The sequence below is a fragment of the Pygocentrus nattereri genome, chromosome 3 (genome assembly GCF_015220715.1).
Source record: "Pygocentrus nattereri isolate fPygNat1 chromosome 3, fPygNat1.pri, whole genome shotgun sequence".
Taxonomy (NCBI): domain Eukaryota; kingdom Metazoa; phylum Chordata; class Actinopteri; order Characiformes; family Serrasalmidae; genus Pygocentrus; species Pygocentrus nattereri.
The window spans coordinates 38,047,389-38,060,087 of record NC_051213.1 but is presented as its reverse complement, the minus strand read 5'-3'; the positions used below and the strand labels follow the sequence as shown (position 1 = coordinate 38,060,087).

At 39.0% G+C, this 12,699-nt stretch overlaps 1 long non-coding RNA gene across 1 annotated transcript; it reads right to left on the bottom strand.

The window, feature by feature from the left end:
- Positions 1-6,703: 6,703 nt before the first annotated feature.
- LOC119262914 lies at positions 6,704-9,184 on the bottom strand. The gene is made up of 3 exons (XR_005129982.1): positions 8,969-9,184; positions 8,634-8,748; positions 6,704-7,000 (listed from the first exon to the last, which is right to left on the bottom strand). It is a non-coding gene; the product is annotated as an uncharacterized LOC119262914 (long non-coding RNA).
- Between the last annotated feature and the right edge of the window lie 3,515 nt (positions 9,185-12,699).

Sequence of the window (12,699 nt, the reverse complement as noted above, 5' to 3'; positions counted from 1 at the left end):
CACACTCAATAAAGAAATCAGAGCTGCAAAAAGAGCTACTCAAAAAAGCTGATTAGTATAATGTCCACGAATGAGCCATCAACCATCTGGAAGTGCCTGCAGAACATCACCAGCTACAAAAGACTGCTTCAAACGCTCCACCATTATACCAGTTCCCAAGAAAGCAACCATCACAGGATTGAATGACTATAGACCCGTTGCATTGACCTCTGTAGTCATGAAATCCTTTGGGAGACTGGTGCTCTCCCATCTGAAGAACATCACAGTTCCTCTGCTAGACCCCCTGCAGTTTGCATACTGGGCAAATAGGTCAGTGGATGACACAGTAAACATGGGACTCCAGCATATTCAACAGCTTGAACACCCAGGAACATATGCAAGAATTTTGTTCTTGGACTTTAGCTCAGCCTTTAATACGATCATCCTCGGTCAGCTACACAATAACCTACTCCAACTTGTGTGCCAAGCCCCACCTGCCAGTGGATCACCAACTTCCTCACTGGCAGAGAACAGCAGGCGAGCAGCCACAATAACCTGGTGCTGAACACAGCAAAAACAGTGGAGATGACAGTGGACTTCAGGAAGAGCCCTCCAGCCCTGCCAGCACTCACCATCCTGGACAGAACTGTGGTGGCAGTGGAGTCCTGTAAGTTCCTGGGCAAAACAATCACCAAGGACCTGAAATGGGACAGCAAAATGAGCTTCATCATCAAGAGAGCCCAGCATAGGATGTACTTCATGCGTCAGCTGAGGAAGTTCAACCTGCCCTAGGAGCTGATGGTGCGGTTCTACACAGCCATCATAGAGTCTGTCATCACCTTGTCCACCACGTTGTGGGGCAGCTTAGCCACCAAGTATGACCTCCACAGACTGCAGCGCATCATCATCTGCAGAGAGGACAATTGGGGTAAAGTTGCCTACACTGCTGGAACTGCATGCCTCCAGAACTCGGACGCATGCAGAGAAGATCTCCACAGACCCCTCTCACTCTGGACACTGCCTGTTCCAGCTCCTTCCCTCAGGCTGGCGCTTCAGCCAGATGAGGAACAGGACATCCAGGCTACAAAGGAGCTTCTTCCCACAAGCCATCACTCTCTTGAACAGTTAAAATATTACACATAAACAACATTCCAGCTTCAAACTGCACTTCAAAGATACTGGTACATATAGTATCAAGTTAAACTCCATCCTCTGGAACTGCCATCTCATACCAGTGTTTATACTGCATCTTACTTACCTGCCATATTACCCCACTTATCATCTCATTGATCCTTTTCTCTGCCATTATACACCCCTTAACTGCTGCTGCACTCAGCACTTTAACTTTAGACCCATACTTTGTAAATGTAAGGTTTACAGGTATGACTGTGTCTGAGTGAGTGATGGTAGGAATGTTTTGTTTTATTTTATTTTTCTTAGTTTTTTTTATTTTATTCACTACATGTAAATATCTGATACTGTGCACTGTGAGCTCCTGTAACCAAAACCACGAGTACTACGAGTAGCCTGTTGCTGCCTTACCTCCAAGCCACACTTGCTGCATTTTTGGCTCCGAATAGCAGACCATTGTTTGCCCACTGCAGTCTTATAATTTGCTGTCTGGTCCTAGCTTCCTAAAACAAAACGAAACATTAGCATAAGTTTTGCTTTAGACCACATTCAGCTCAGTTTAAACCCAATTACATGTAACAGTGTACTCTTTAGCTGTCATTTGTTCCTCTGCCGAGTCTGCCATGTTCTCAAATCCTCGCCAGCGCACAGTGAACCTTGGGGTTCACATGTTGGCTGGCAAAGGCAAAAAACTTGTAGAGAGAATTACCACTCTGTAATGTCTTCCAGGTTTCTGAAACGCAAGAGGGAGCTCCCGAGTGAGTCCAAAATGAACATGGAGCATTTGAGCAAAATCATAGGCCCTCTGGCCTTTGGCAGTCCTGTTGTTGACATAATTGGGGAAAATAGGAAGTGGCCAGGCACCTCATAAATGGGTTGGATCCTTTGCCATGGCAAAGAACAACACATTTCTTGGCCACAAATGAAGGAGCCGGCGAAATAGGACGGCCTTGTCGCACCACTGTGATGCAATCAGCATTCAAACTCAGCCCCTGAATTGGGACACAGCTGTATCCAGCTGAAGAGCTGTAATTATTGATAAGTGATGTGGTGCATAAAGTGTTGTGCAGTTCTTGCCAGAGGTTTCATAGCCCCTTCTTCAAAGTTCATAATGCTGTAGCAGGTGTTTTGGGAGGAGTGGCAACAAGAGAGATGCCATTCTCTCTCTTATTACAACCCCAATTCCAATGAAGTTCGGACGTTGAATGCCCTTGACCTTAATTAAAAACCAACATCATTCTGTAATGGATATTACCACATGGGCTCAGGAACACTTCAGAAAACCATTGGCAGTGAACACAGTTTGTCGCTCCATCTACAAGTGCAAGTTAAATCTCGGAAAAAAAAGAGCCATATATCAACAACACCCAGAAACGCTGCCGGCTTCTCTGGGCCCGAGCTCATCTGAGATGGACTGACGCAAAGTGGAAAAGTATCCTGTGGTCTGACGAGTCCACATTTCACATTGGTTTTGGAAATCATGGACGTTGTGTCCTCCGGGCCAAAGAGGAAAAGCACTGTCGGGTTGTTATCAGCGCAAATTTCAAAAGCCAGCGTCTCTGATGGTATGGGGGTGTGTTAGTGCCCATGGCATGGGTAACTTGCACATCTGTGAAGGCACCATTAATGCTGAAAGGTACATACAGGTTTTGGAGCAACATATGCTGCCATCCAAGCAACGTCTTTTTCAGGGACCTCCTGTGTAGACAATGACAATGCCAAGCCATATTCTGCACGTGTTACAACAGTGTGGCTTCCTAGTAAAAGAGTGCGGGTACTAGAGTGGCCTGCCTGCAATCCAGACCTGTCTCGCGGATTATGAAGTACAAAATACGACAACCTACAAAGCTTCAACAGTTAATGTCCTCAGTTCCCAAACGCTTATTGAGTGTTATTAAAAGGAAAGGTGATGTAACACAGTGGTAAACACGCCCCTGTCCCAACTTCTTTGGAATGTGTTGCAGGCATCAAATTCAAAATGAGGGAATTTGCAAAATACAAAGTTTATCCATTTGAACATTAAATATCTTGTCTTTGTAGTGTATTCAATTGAATATAGGTTGAAAAGAATTAGCAAATAATCATATTCTGTTTTTATTTGTTTTACACAATGTCCCAACTTCACTGGAATTGGGGTTGTAGTCAGTGTACCATCAAAGCTGTTATTTCATAGTAAAATTGTTGCTTTAATATCTATAAAATAATCAGTCATACCTAATCACCAATGTTTACTACATAGTTAAGTCAGAAGCCTTTGGGTTCCCTTTATGAGTAGCCTTATACAGTGACAGAGATTTTATCTTAAAAGTCTGAATACAGTACTGTTCACAAACTACAGACTGTTATTGCTCACTAAGATTAATCTGTAGGTATCAGATGTAAGTAATAAACAGAGTGCATCTTTTTATGCATACTTTAAGATTTACAATGACAGCCCTGAGAAAATGTTATAACTGTTTCAGTTAAAAGTATCTAGTTTATTTATTGGATTACTGTAAGCCAGTATGGGCTGTCATTTTACTAGACAAGCCTATTAATGGGTTCTTATTGTAATGCTTCCATATAATCCTTCCTGCAAAAATATTATTTAAATAAATATTAATAAGTGAAACAGTAAATAAATCATGCAATGATAAACATATTTTAAACACATTTTAGTAAAAAAGCGTCCCAAATAAATAAATAACAAAGCTAACTTGATTTTATCAGGAGGTGAGGCCATAGTATTGACACTTCATGTTTGTTCCAACTTAAAATAGAGATAAAGGGCACACAGAAGAAAAGGTGGAGGTTAAAAGGGTAGGAGGACGGTTTGAATTCAGAACCATCGGCCAACTGTGTTTGCACACTTTGGAATTAGACATCTGCATTTAACCCGTCCATGCAGTGAAACACCCACGTACATGCATGCTAGTGAACAAAGACACTGGGGGGCTCTACCTTTATTTATTTCCTTCTGTTATTTTACACTGATAAATGTCTGCACTTCATCTTCAAGTTGATTTTTCCATTCTTTTTAGACCACAAGGGGGCCCCCTGTGACAGTCGAACTACGGACTTATTGCATTGGTCTCCAAAGGCCCAGTATGACTGAGAGCAACTTACTGTATAAGCACACAACCTCAAGTTTTGGGTCAGAGTGACTTGTTTTCCCATAGAAATGGGGCCACCAAATGGAAATGCAGTGATTTAGTTCCTTTAACTGTCGATTCTTTGTGTTAGTAGTTAGTCTAACACACAAAGCCTTCAGTTCTCAGCTCCTGTCCAAACCAAAGGTAGTGGTAGCTTGGTTGTATTTGCTGGGTGATACGTTTCAAACTTCTAACCATTTTGTTTCCATTTAAAAGTTAACAGTGAATAAGAGCATTGCTTCAGTATGTGTTTAGACACAAGCATGAGGATTCCCTGAAATAAAATGTGTTTTTGTATGCATGACATGTATTTTGTTGTTCCCAGAAATCTTTAGCTGATTCTCAAGGCCTAGAAGGCGCTGAGGGTTCCCTGTAAGCATCTAGACATTAGCCTTGGTGCTTCGAATGACGCTGAAAAGGAAATGAGTGGTGTCACTCTTCTCTTCCTCCTGCCAGTCTGTTAAAGGTTCTGCTTAACTTAGGTGTTCTTGCTTCTATATAGACACACACAGAACCAAGTCTAGGTCTTCTATTAGTTTTCTACCTCTGCAACAACTCTGCTAAGCACAAGAAACAACAGAGCAGCAAATTGATTTTTGTTCATTAAGTATGTGGGCAATGTATAATTATTATTCCTTGCCATGTATGACTGTACATACCACCGGATTAACTCTGACATTCTGCACTTTAACCTCAATGTAATGGTTTCACTTCAAATCTAGTGTATGAGAGCATGCAGCCAAAAATCACTACATATAATGAGCATGAATCACCTCGTTTACTCAGATCACAGGATGCTGGTTTTCTACTGGTTCCTAAAATTCATAAAACTTCAATGGGAGGAAGAGCTTTTTCATACAAAGCCCCCAAATTGTGTAATAATCTCCCAGTTAATGTTCAGGACTCTGACACAGTCTCAACCTTTAAGTCTAGACTGAAAACATGTTTGTTTAGTTTAGCTTTTGTTAATTAGCCTTCCACTCTAGATAAAGGCAGGAGATCCAGGGGTTCATGGGCATGAAGGCTTATGGTAAACTGAGATGTTGGTGCTGTTGACCCACCACTTCACACAATCACACAGGTTTGTTGACGGTGGAGTGGGGGGATCCCAGTGTCTCAGGGTACTCTCATATCTATGTTACCTTCTGGTTCTCTCCTTTTAGTTCATGCTGTTATAGTTAGTCACCAGCCACACTCTGGGGGGAAATCATATTTATTACAGTCATACTCCTGAGCAGAGCTAATTTTGTCTCTTTACTCTTCCTGAGATAATGACTGCCCTCCCATCTTGCTGAACGCTGTTGGAAGACTGACCATCAGGGCCTCCTCCTCACCATCACCAACCCACTCTCCTGTTCATTTGTGTCAAATGCAACACCCTCAATTACATCACTGTGCCATCCAGATGTACCAGCTTTGAGATAGGATAGGCCTGTTTCAGCTCACTCCCACTCTTCATAAAGACTCAGTCAGAAACTGCCTCAGTCAGCGACTGCCTCTACCGGTGCAGTTTCTAAAGCTTTACCATGCAGTCTTCAAACACAGATCCTTTTAGCTTCTATTTGATATTTAGCTTATTAAATTGTAAACACTGTTTGACCAGAGGAGGATGGGTCTCCCCTTGTGAGTCTTGGTTCCTCCCAAGGTTTCTTCCTCCAGACTGAGGGAGTTTTTCCTTGCCAACGTCGCTTCTGGCTTGCTCACTGGGGGATATATGTTATGCCTGTATGTTTTCAAACTTCTGTAAAGCTGCTTTGTGACAACATAATTGTAAAAAGTGCTATACAAATAAACTTGAATTGAATTGAATGTTCCCAGCTAAGTCCAGGAACTGATCCTGGATTACTACGACAGTTTCAGGCTGAGGGTCACCTCTGGGTCAGAGACATCGGTCTGGCATCGGCTGGAAAAAGGGAAAATAATGGGTTGTACCATCTCTGTTATTCTTTTCACCCTTGCCATGAAAATGGTGGTCAAGTCAGCTGAGGTGGAATGCAGAGACCCCCTAACGAAGTCTGGCGTACCTCAGCCCCCAATAAGTGCATTCATGGGCGACCTTACTATCACAACAACATCAGTCCCAGGGAGCAGATGGATCCTACAAGGAGTCGAGAAACTTATTACCTGGGCAAGGATGAGTTTCAAGCCGATCAAATCAAGGTCCATGGTGCTGAAGAAGGGGAAGGTGGTTGACAAATTCCACTTTTCTCTTATAAGACAAAAGGCGCTGGTGAGTACCATGGTGACAACGCAACGTCGTTGTAAAAAACGCTATACAAGTAAACTTGAATTGAATTGAAGCATGCAGAACGCTGTAATAGAGGCTGGTAATGTCTCCCTGCAGAAAATGTTATAAGAAAATTTTATGACATCTTTTTGTCTTTAGAGTCAAACTTTTGCTTTACTCAAAATAAGTTATTGAGAATAATGACCAAACAGCTAAAGTGGGAAAAGGGGTTTATTTGTTTTTTTGTTTTTTTTTTGTTTTGTTTTCTTTTTTTGTTTGTTTTTTTTTGGAGGAGGGTCAATGACTTGAAACAAGAATATAAAGATGAGAGAGAAAAAGAGTAAGGAGGAACTTGTGTGTGTTAAAGTTGTGCTTTTGCTGCTGTTGGAATGCAGATTGGAGGCTGTAGCTTGATGTTGTAAATTGTGTACACACAGCTGAAGGTTTTTGATGTTGATGAAACTGCCTGTGAGGGTTCACCAGGTGCTGCTGTTAGAATACAGACTGGAGGCTGCGGGTTCTGGATGTATCTCTGTAGATGGAGTACACAGGTGTTAACTGCTGTGTTTCTAGAACTGCCCAGAGAAGTGAGTCAGTAGTCCCTTGAGGATGAACACTTTGTTCTTTCATAGATCTTACAGTTTTGGTGTTCATTCAGTTATTGCTAGTGCACCATTAAAGCCCTTGTTTAACCCTAGTGTGGTGATTGGGTCTGTGGGACCCATTTTCAATGTTTACCAAAAGAGAAAAATGTGTGATTATTAGTTTAACCTCAGGTTTCTTGGCCTTTGCTCATTTTCTGTGAAGAACATATAAAATAACACATTTTTAGTGTTTTCACACTGTAACCCCCTTCACATTTATATTACAAACGCGGTGTTGTGGTGAGCCCACGAGGAATAAAAGTGTGGAGGTGCTGTGTCCCTTCACTCTGTTCTCCTCCTATAGGGCCTGTTGTTCGCGTGTTTGTATATCATTGCTGTCCAATGAAAAACCTATATCTCCATTTTCTGCTATTTTTATTTTTCTGCATCATTTGAGCTCAGCAGCTGTCTTTTACATCTTTGGAAAATTTCATGATGATTGGACCAATAGAAATGTTCCGAAATTGCTTAGAAGAAAAACTTTTTCCATTAATTTGCATTGAAAGTGAAGAACGTTTTTTCCCTCTCCTGTAAAGTTACTGTTTTGGAGGTACTTGCTTTTTGTTGGACAGTGACAAATGCTGACTGGCTCCAGCTGCTAAAGGAGAACCCTACACTAGTTTAAACATCTCATATTTTTACATAACTTGTTATGGCTGTATTAAGACAAAAAAATAAAAACTAACGCAGTGAGACCACCAGACCACTGAGTAACAAAAACACCACACAAGGGTTAAGTCTGAATTCCTGTTTAATAATTCCACCAATCAAGATTTCAAAATTTCTTCATAATGAAATGGATAAGATGTAAACAAAGTCATTCGGAGTGGATTGATGTTAAATGGTCCATTCAGTCTGAGTGGTTCACAGTGGTGGTAATAGGAACTAAATGTCTGAAGTGTTTATTCTCCCTCACAGACAGTTATTAAATGATATGATTATTATTACGCTGCCTGATGGTAGAGAGTGTATTGTATTTTGAGATGCAATTTTAGCCTAAAAAGTATTTTTAAAATACATTAATGGTGGAGAGGTACATGCAGGACATGTGGGGCAAAATAGACCCCAAAGAAATCTTACATGACACTGTTTTACCTTCATCAGCATTATATATGAAAAGAAGACACATGTAGGTTCACTAGTGTTTAGATTACATTACATTTCTATATTTGTTTTATAGAGAACCACTGTAAATGAATCTGAGTCAGTGTGCTTCTCTGCAGTTAACTTCACATCAAAACACTCTGAATGACTTTGTTTTCATCTCAAAGATGACTATGCAGAACTCATTCATTTGTTACATTCATTGTATCTCAGTAATAAGCATGTTATTTCATTCCGATATTGTCATATGACCACAGTAATATACTGCAAAAGCACTGCAGTAGTACAGTGCAGTGAGTTTATAGTACTGAAATATGGATAATCAAAACAAAACCAAAGATAAAGATAAACCTTTATGTTCACAGTTACAACTATTTTTTTCTGAATTTAACTCATCACATCATTCTGTAATCTTACCTTCACAACAGAGTGAAGCACAGGGTTGAGGCAGCAACCTGGGCCCCAGGCTGTGGGTGATGTCTCTACCCAAGTGAGGTGTAGGTATAGCTTGGTGGTGAATACTCATCTGCAGCTGTTGGAAAAAAAGCATGTGTGGTATATAACAATACTACACTATATGAAATCTACACTTTAACACGGGTAACTTTTGTGAATAAAATCAAACCAAATCTACTTACTCCCCAAACCTGGGGCTCACCATGATTGTTTGAAAAGGCAATAAAAGGAAATATTCAAAAATATCTGCTTGAAAGCTAAGCGTATTAAAATTATGAATGCAATGCTGTGATTACCTGGAAAACACACAAGATTCCTCCTTGGGCAGCAGCCAGATGTGATGAAGTTAGAAGAGGTTTAACAGACCACTGATCAGCTCAGTAATTCAATATTATGTCTAACTTGGTATTTAGAAACCATAGACAGTTGTTTTTTAAATTCACTTTTTTATGTTGAAAGCAGATTTTTTACAAATATATGTTATATTGTTATATTTGTATTTATAAATATATATTTTACGAAATAACATTGTGTGGGGCCTCCATGCTTAACCTAAGCTGGCACCCATATATATATATATATATATATATATATATATATATATATATATATATATATATATATAAACAAAGTTTTTTTATTTTATTTAAAATTGATTGCTTTTTTAATATATGTAAGAATATGTAACTTTTAAGAATTAATGTAACTTTATATACAAATATATAAAAAAGAGAGCTCAGCCATCTGGGAGGAGCTCAGAGTAGAGCCGCTCCTCCTCAACATTGAGAGGACAAGCTATGGAAGAATGGGAATCACTGATCACTGAAGAGGCCCAGGGGTTTATCTTAGGATCAATTTTTGAACAGCAGCCAAACAGTAGTGTATCATTAAAGAAGATGCCTGTATATATGCCCACCCACTTCCCGTTACAGAATACAGGTGAGCCGCTGTCGCCAGGTCTGCCTGCTGCTGACACTATAAATTCAGAAGAAAACATGTGGGACTTCATATGTGGTTTCGGGCGAATGACTTTGCATTCCTGCTTTTGGAAATGGCCCGAATCTGTTAATGTATGGAAATACATGTTGTCATTTTCATTAACTTTACCAATCTGGTTTTGTAGACCATCACCCAGAGGACTAGTATTTCCAAGCAGTTTGAGAAAGGCCTGATCTCTGTCTGGGTAAGTGTTGCAATGTTTTTTAAACTCAGCTTTGTAGACCAGAAAACCCTCTGAAATGTGGAAAATAACATGTATTTCAGAGTCGTATTGGTCTTTAAGAACATGCAAGGCAGTCAGGACATGACCGTTTCCATAGAAACATCCACTTCCCATTATTTTTTTATTAGAGTTCCTAATTTCTATGATGCAGGGTGTTTCATTTGCCAATAACGAATCATTTGGAGTTGGTTCAGTAATTTTTCCGTTTTGATAAACAACTGGGCCAAGTATATTACGCAGAGTTTCATAACAGTCCTTCCAAGTTGCAGGTTTAATTGACTCGGTTGTGTTAGTGGGTAAACTATGGTATGCATTGATATATTTGTAAGATATCAGCTTTAAAAACCAATTTTTAATTGTTAAAACAAGGTGAAAACCTTTGTCTGATGTGGTTTTGAGTGTGCTAACCTGTAAAAGATAAAAGAAAACTTTTATTTTTCAAAGTACTTTTTGTTGATCTGTGTTTCTATTCTGACCAAAGGATGATTGAAAACTGAGACATGTTAGAAGTATTATAGATGAAGGTTAAGGAAAAAGAGTTTACATTAATAGCTAATTCAAAATACAGAGCTTTAAAAAGAGACTTACCCCTTCCATCTCCTTTACTGTCCTATGGCCACCGCAAAGGAGAATATGCAGCTCAGCTGTTTATAAAGGCAGCCAGCCAGTGGATGGGCGGGCAGAAGGAGAGCAGATGACTTACCTGTTGTCTTACTTCAGTCATGTTTCTATGAGCTTCTTTGCTTTTTAAAAATTCTGTAGGGTGAATGCTTAATGAATGACTGTCTTTTTCTGAACAGTACAGCAGTTGAATATCAGTCTTGTATTTCACCCAAATTTTGAATGTAATAGTGGTTAAACCACACAGACCTGGGCTTTTTCCATCATCTTCACCAAGAGTGCCAGTAATGTCAGAAGGCACTGAATATGGTGAGTATCGTGAAAACAGATTCTGTAAAGGTAAATTCAGTCAAAATCAGTTTCTGCATAAACAGTTAAGATATGAGTAGAGTAATTCAGAGTAGGCTGATATGAAATACTCCTTCATAGAGAAACGTCTCAAGTCAGAATTGTTCACAATATTGATGAGGGAACCAGAAGCCCAAAGTGTTTTATGCTTATAAAAACAACTTCACAGAAATTGATTATATGAAATGATCATAGATATGTTGCATGGGGTCTGAGACATTGTTTCAAAGTTTTGATAAGGTTTTGGCCTGAAACATATCTTAGAAAAGCATTCTTGGTGAAGAGCTACATGCAAGGCGCTATAAGCAAAATAATACCCAAAGAAAACATTTGTTGAGATTCACCACTATTTTATCATCATCAATGGCAAGGACTCAGAAGACACATGTAGGTTCACTGGTTGTTTTGTATAATAAATAAAATAAAGCTCTAAGTGATTCAGAATACTCTCTGGGTATGATCAATCACCTATCACATATGAACAGTAAAGAATGGATGTGTAGCAAAAAAAACATGCTTGACTTGATTAAAGGCATTTTAAGTTTCATTTCATGGTATTTGGATGAGTAATGCAATAGGAAATAGTAATAGTTTAGTAACCTGTTTCCACACCCATATTTCTTCATTCCTTTCCAGTTACAGTGTAATTCTTCTGACACACAGATACGTTTATCCTACAAAACCTGACATGCTTACTGATGTGCAAGAACCTTGTAACATATCTGTTTGTTCATAAGAATGTTTTAAGTTTCTAAATCTAAAATCAAAGTAGGTGCAACTGTAAAGAAAAGGATCATTTAGTAAATTTGTACAGTGTAGTAACATAAACTGTCGCCCAGTGCAGTAGAAACATTTTTACCAGAATTGTCTGAAAATAATCTGAAAACTGCACAAAAGATTTAGTCAGTTATTCATTCAATGGGTTTTCATGTACTTGGGTAATCCTGTAATGGAAAAAAACTCCAGGTCTATAAGAATCAGGCAATAATCAGATTTCTACTTCCCAACCAGTCAAAATCAAACTTCCTGCAGTTTTTTAAAAATGTGGGTTTTATTGAATATACATTATGTAGATAATAAAGCATGTTCAAATTCTTCAAGTAGGCAAGCATGTAGTGCCAGCATTGGACATCTGAATGAACAAGCAGATTACTTAGAAATCTAAGATCTAAGGTATAAGCGTTTACATGTCCACTTGAATAATCAGATAACTGTTGAAATAATTGTATTACTGATGTGCATAGAAAAACCCAGTGAATGATAATACATTTTTGTTTATCTAAGAGTTCAGCTCCAATACATTTGCTTTCTTTAAGATCCTTCACAGAAAGGGTAGATTTGATACCCATTTGTAATTAGTGACTGGTCATTGATGTTTCAGTTCAGTTCGTTGATATTTTAAGAGAGGAGTTTTTTTTACTAGTAGTGGTTCAGCAACATTAGGAAATATAAACATTCATATATATGTATACATACATACATACATACATACGTACATATACACTTGCCATTGGATAGGTTAGCTTCAGTGAGCTAATAGGCAAGCCATGCAAACTTTGTAATGTGAAAATGTTTTTGAAAAGTTTGAACAGAATATACATTAATATTGGTGAATGATTGCTTTGTCTGGCTACAAGCTTTGGTGTAGACCTGTCGTTGTAGCGCCTTTATTTTTGTTGCTGTTAGCTATTGAGCTAACTAGCAAGCTAGCAGAGTAATGTGATGAAAGTTTGCAACCTAAAGCCTAGCAAATCGAATGTTATGGTTTTGAAATATTAAGCATTTAAAATAGTTTACAGCTTACAAACAGCACAAGTAGTTACAGCCTATCCAGAG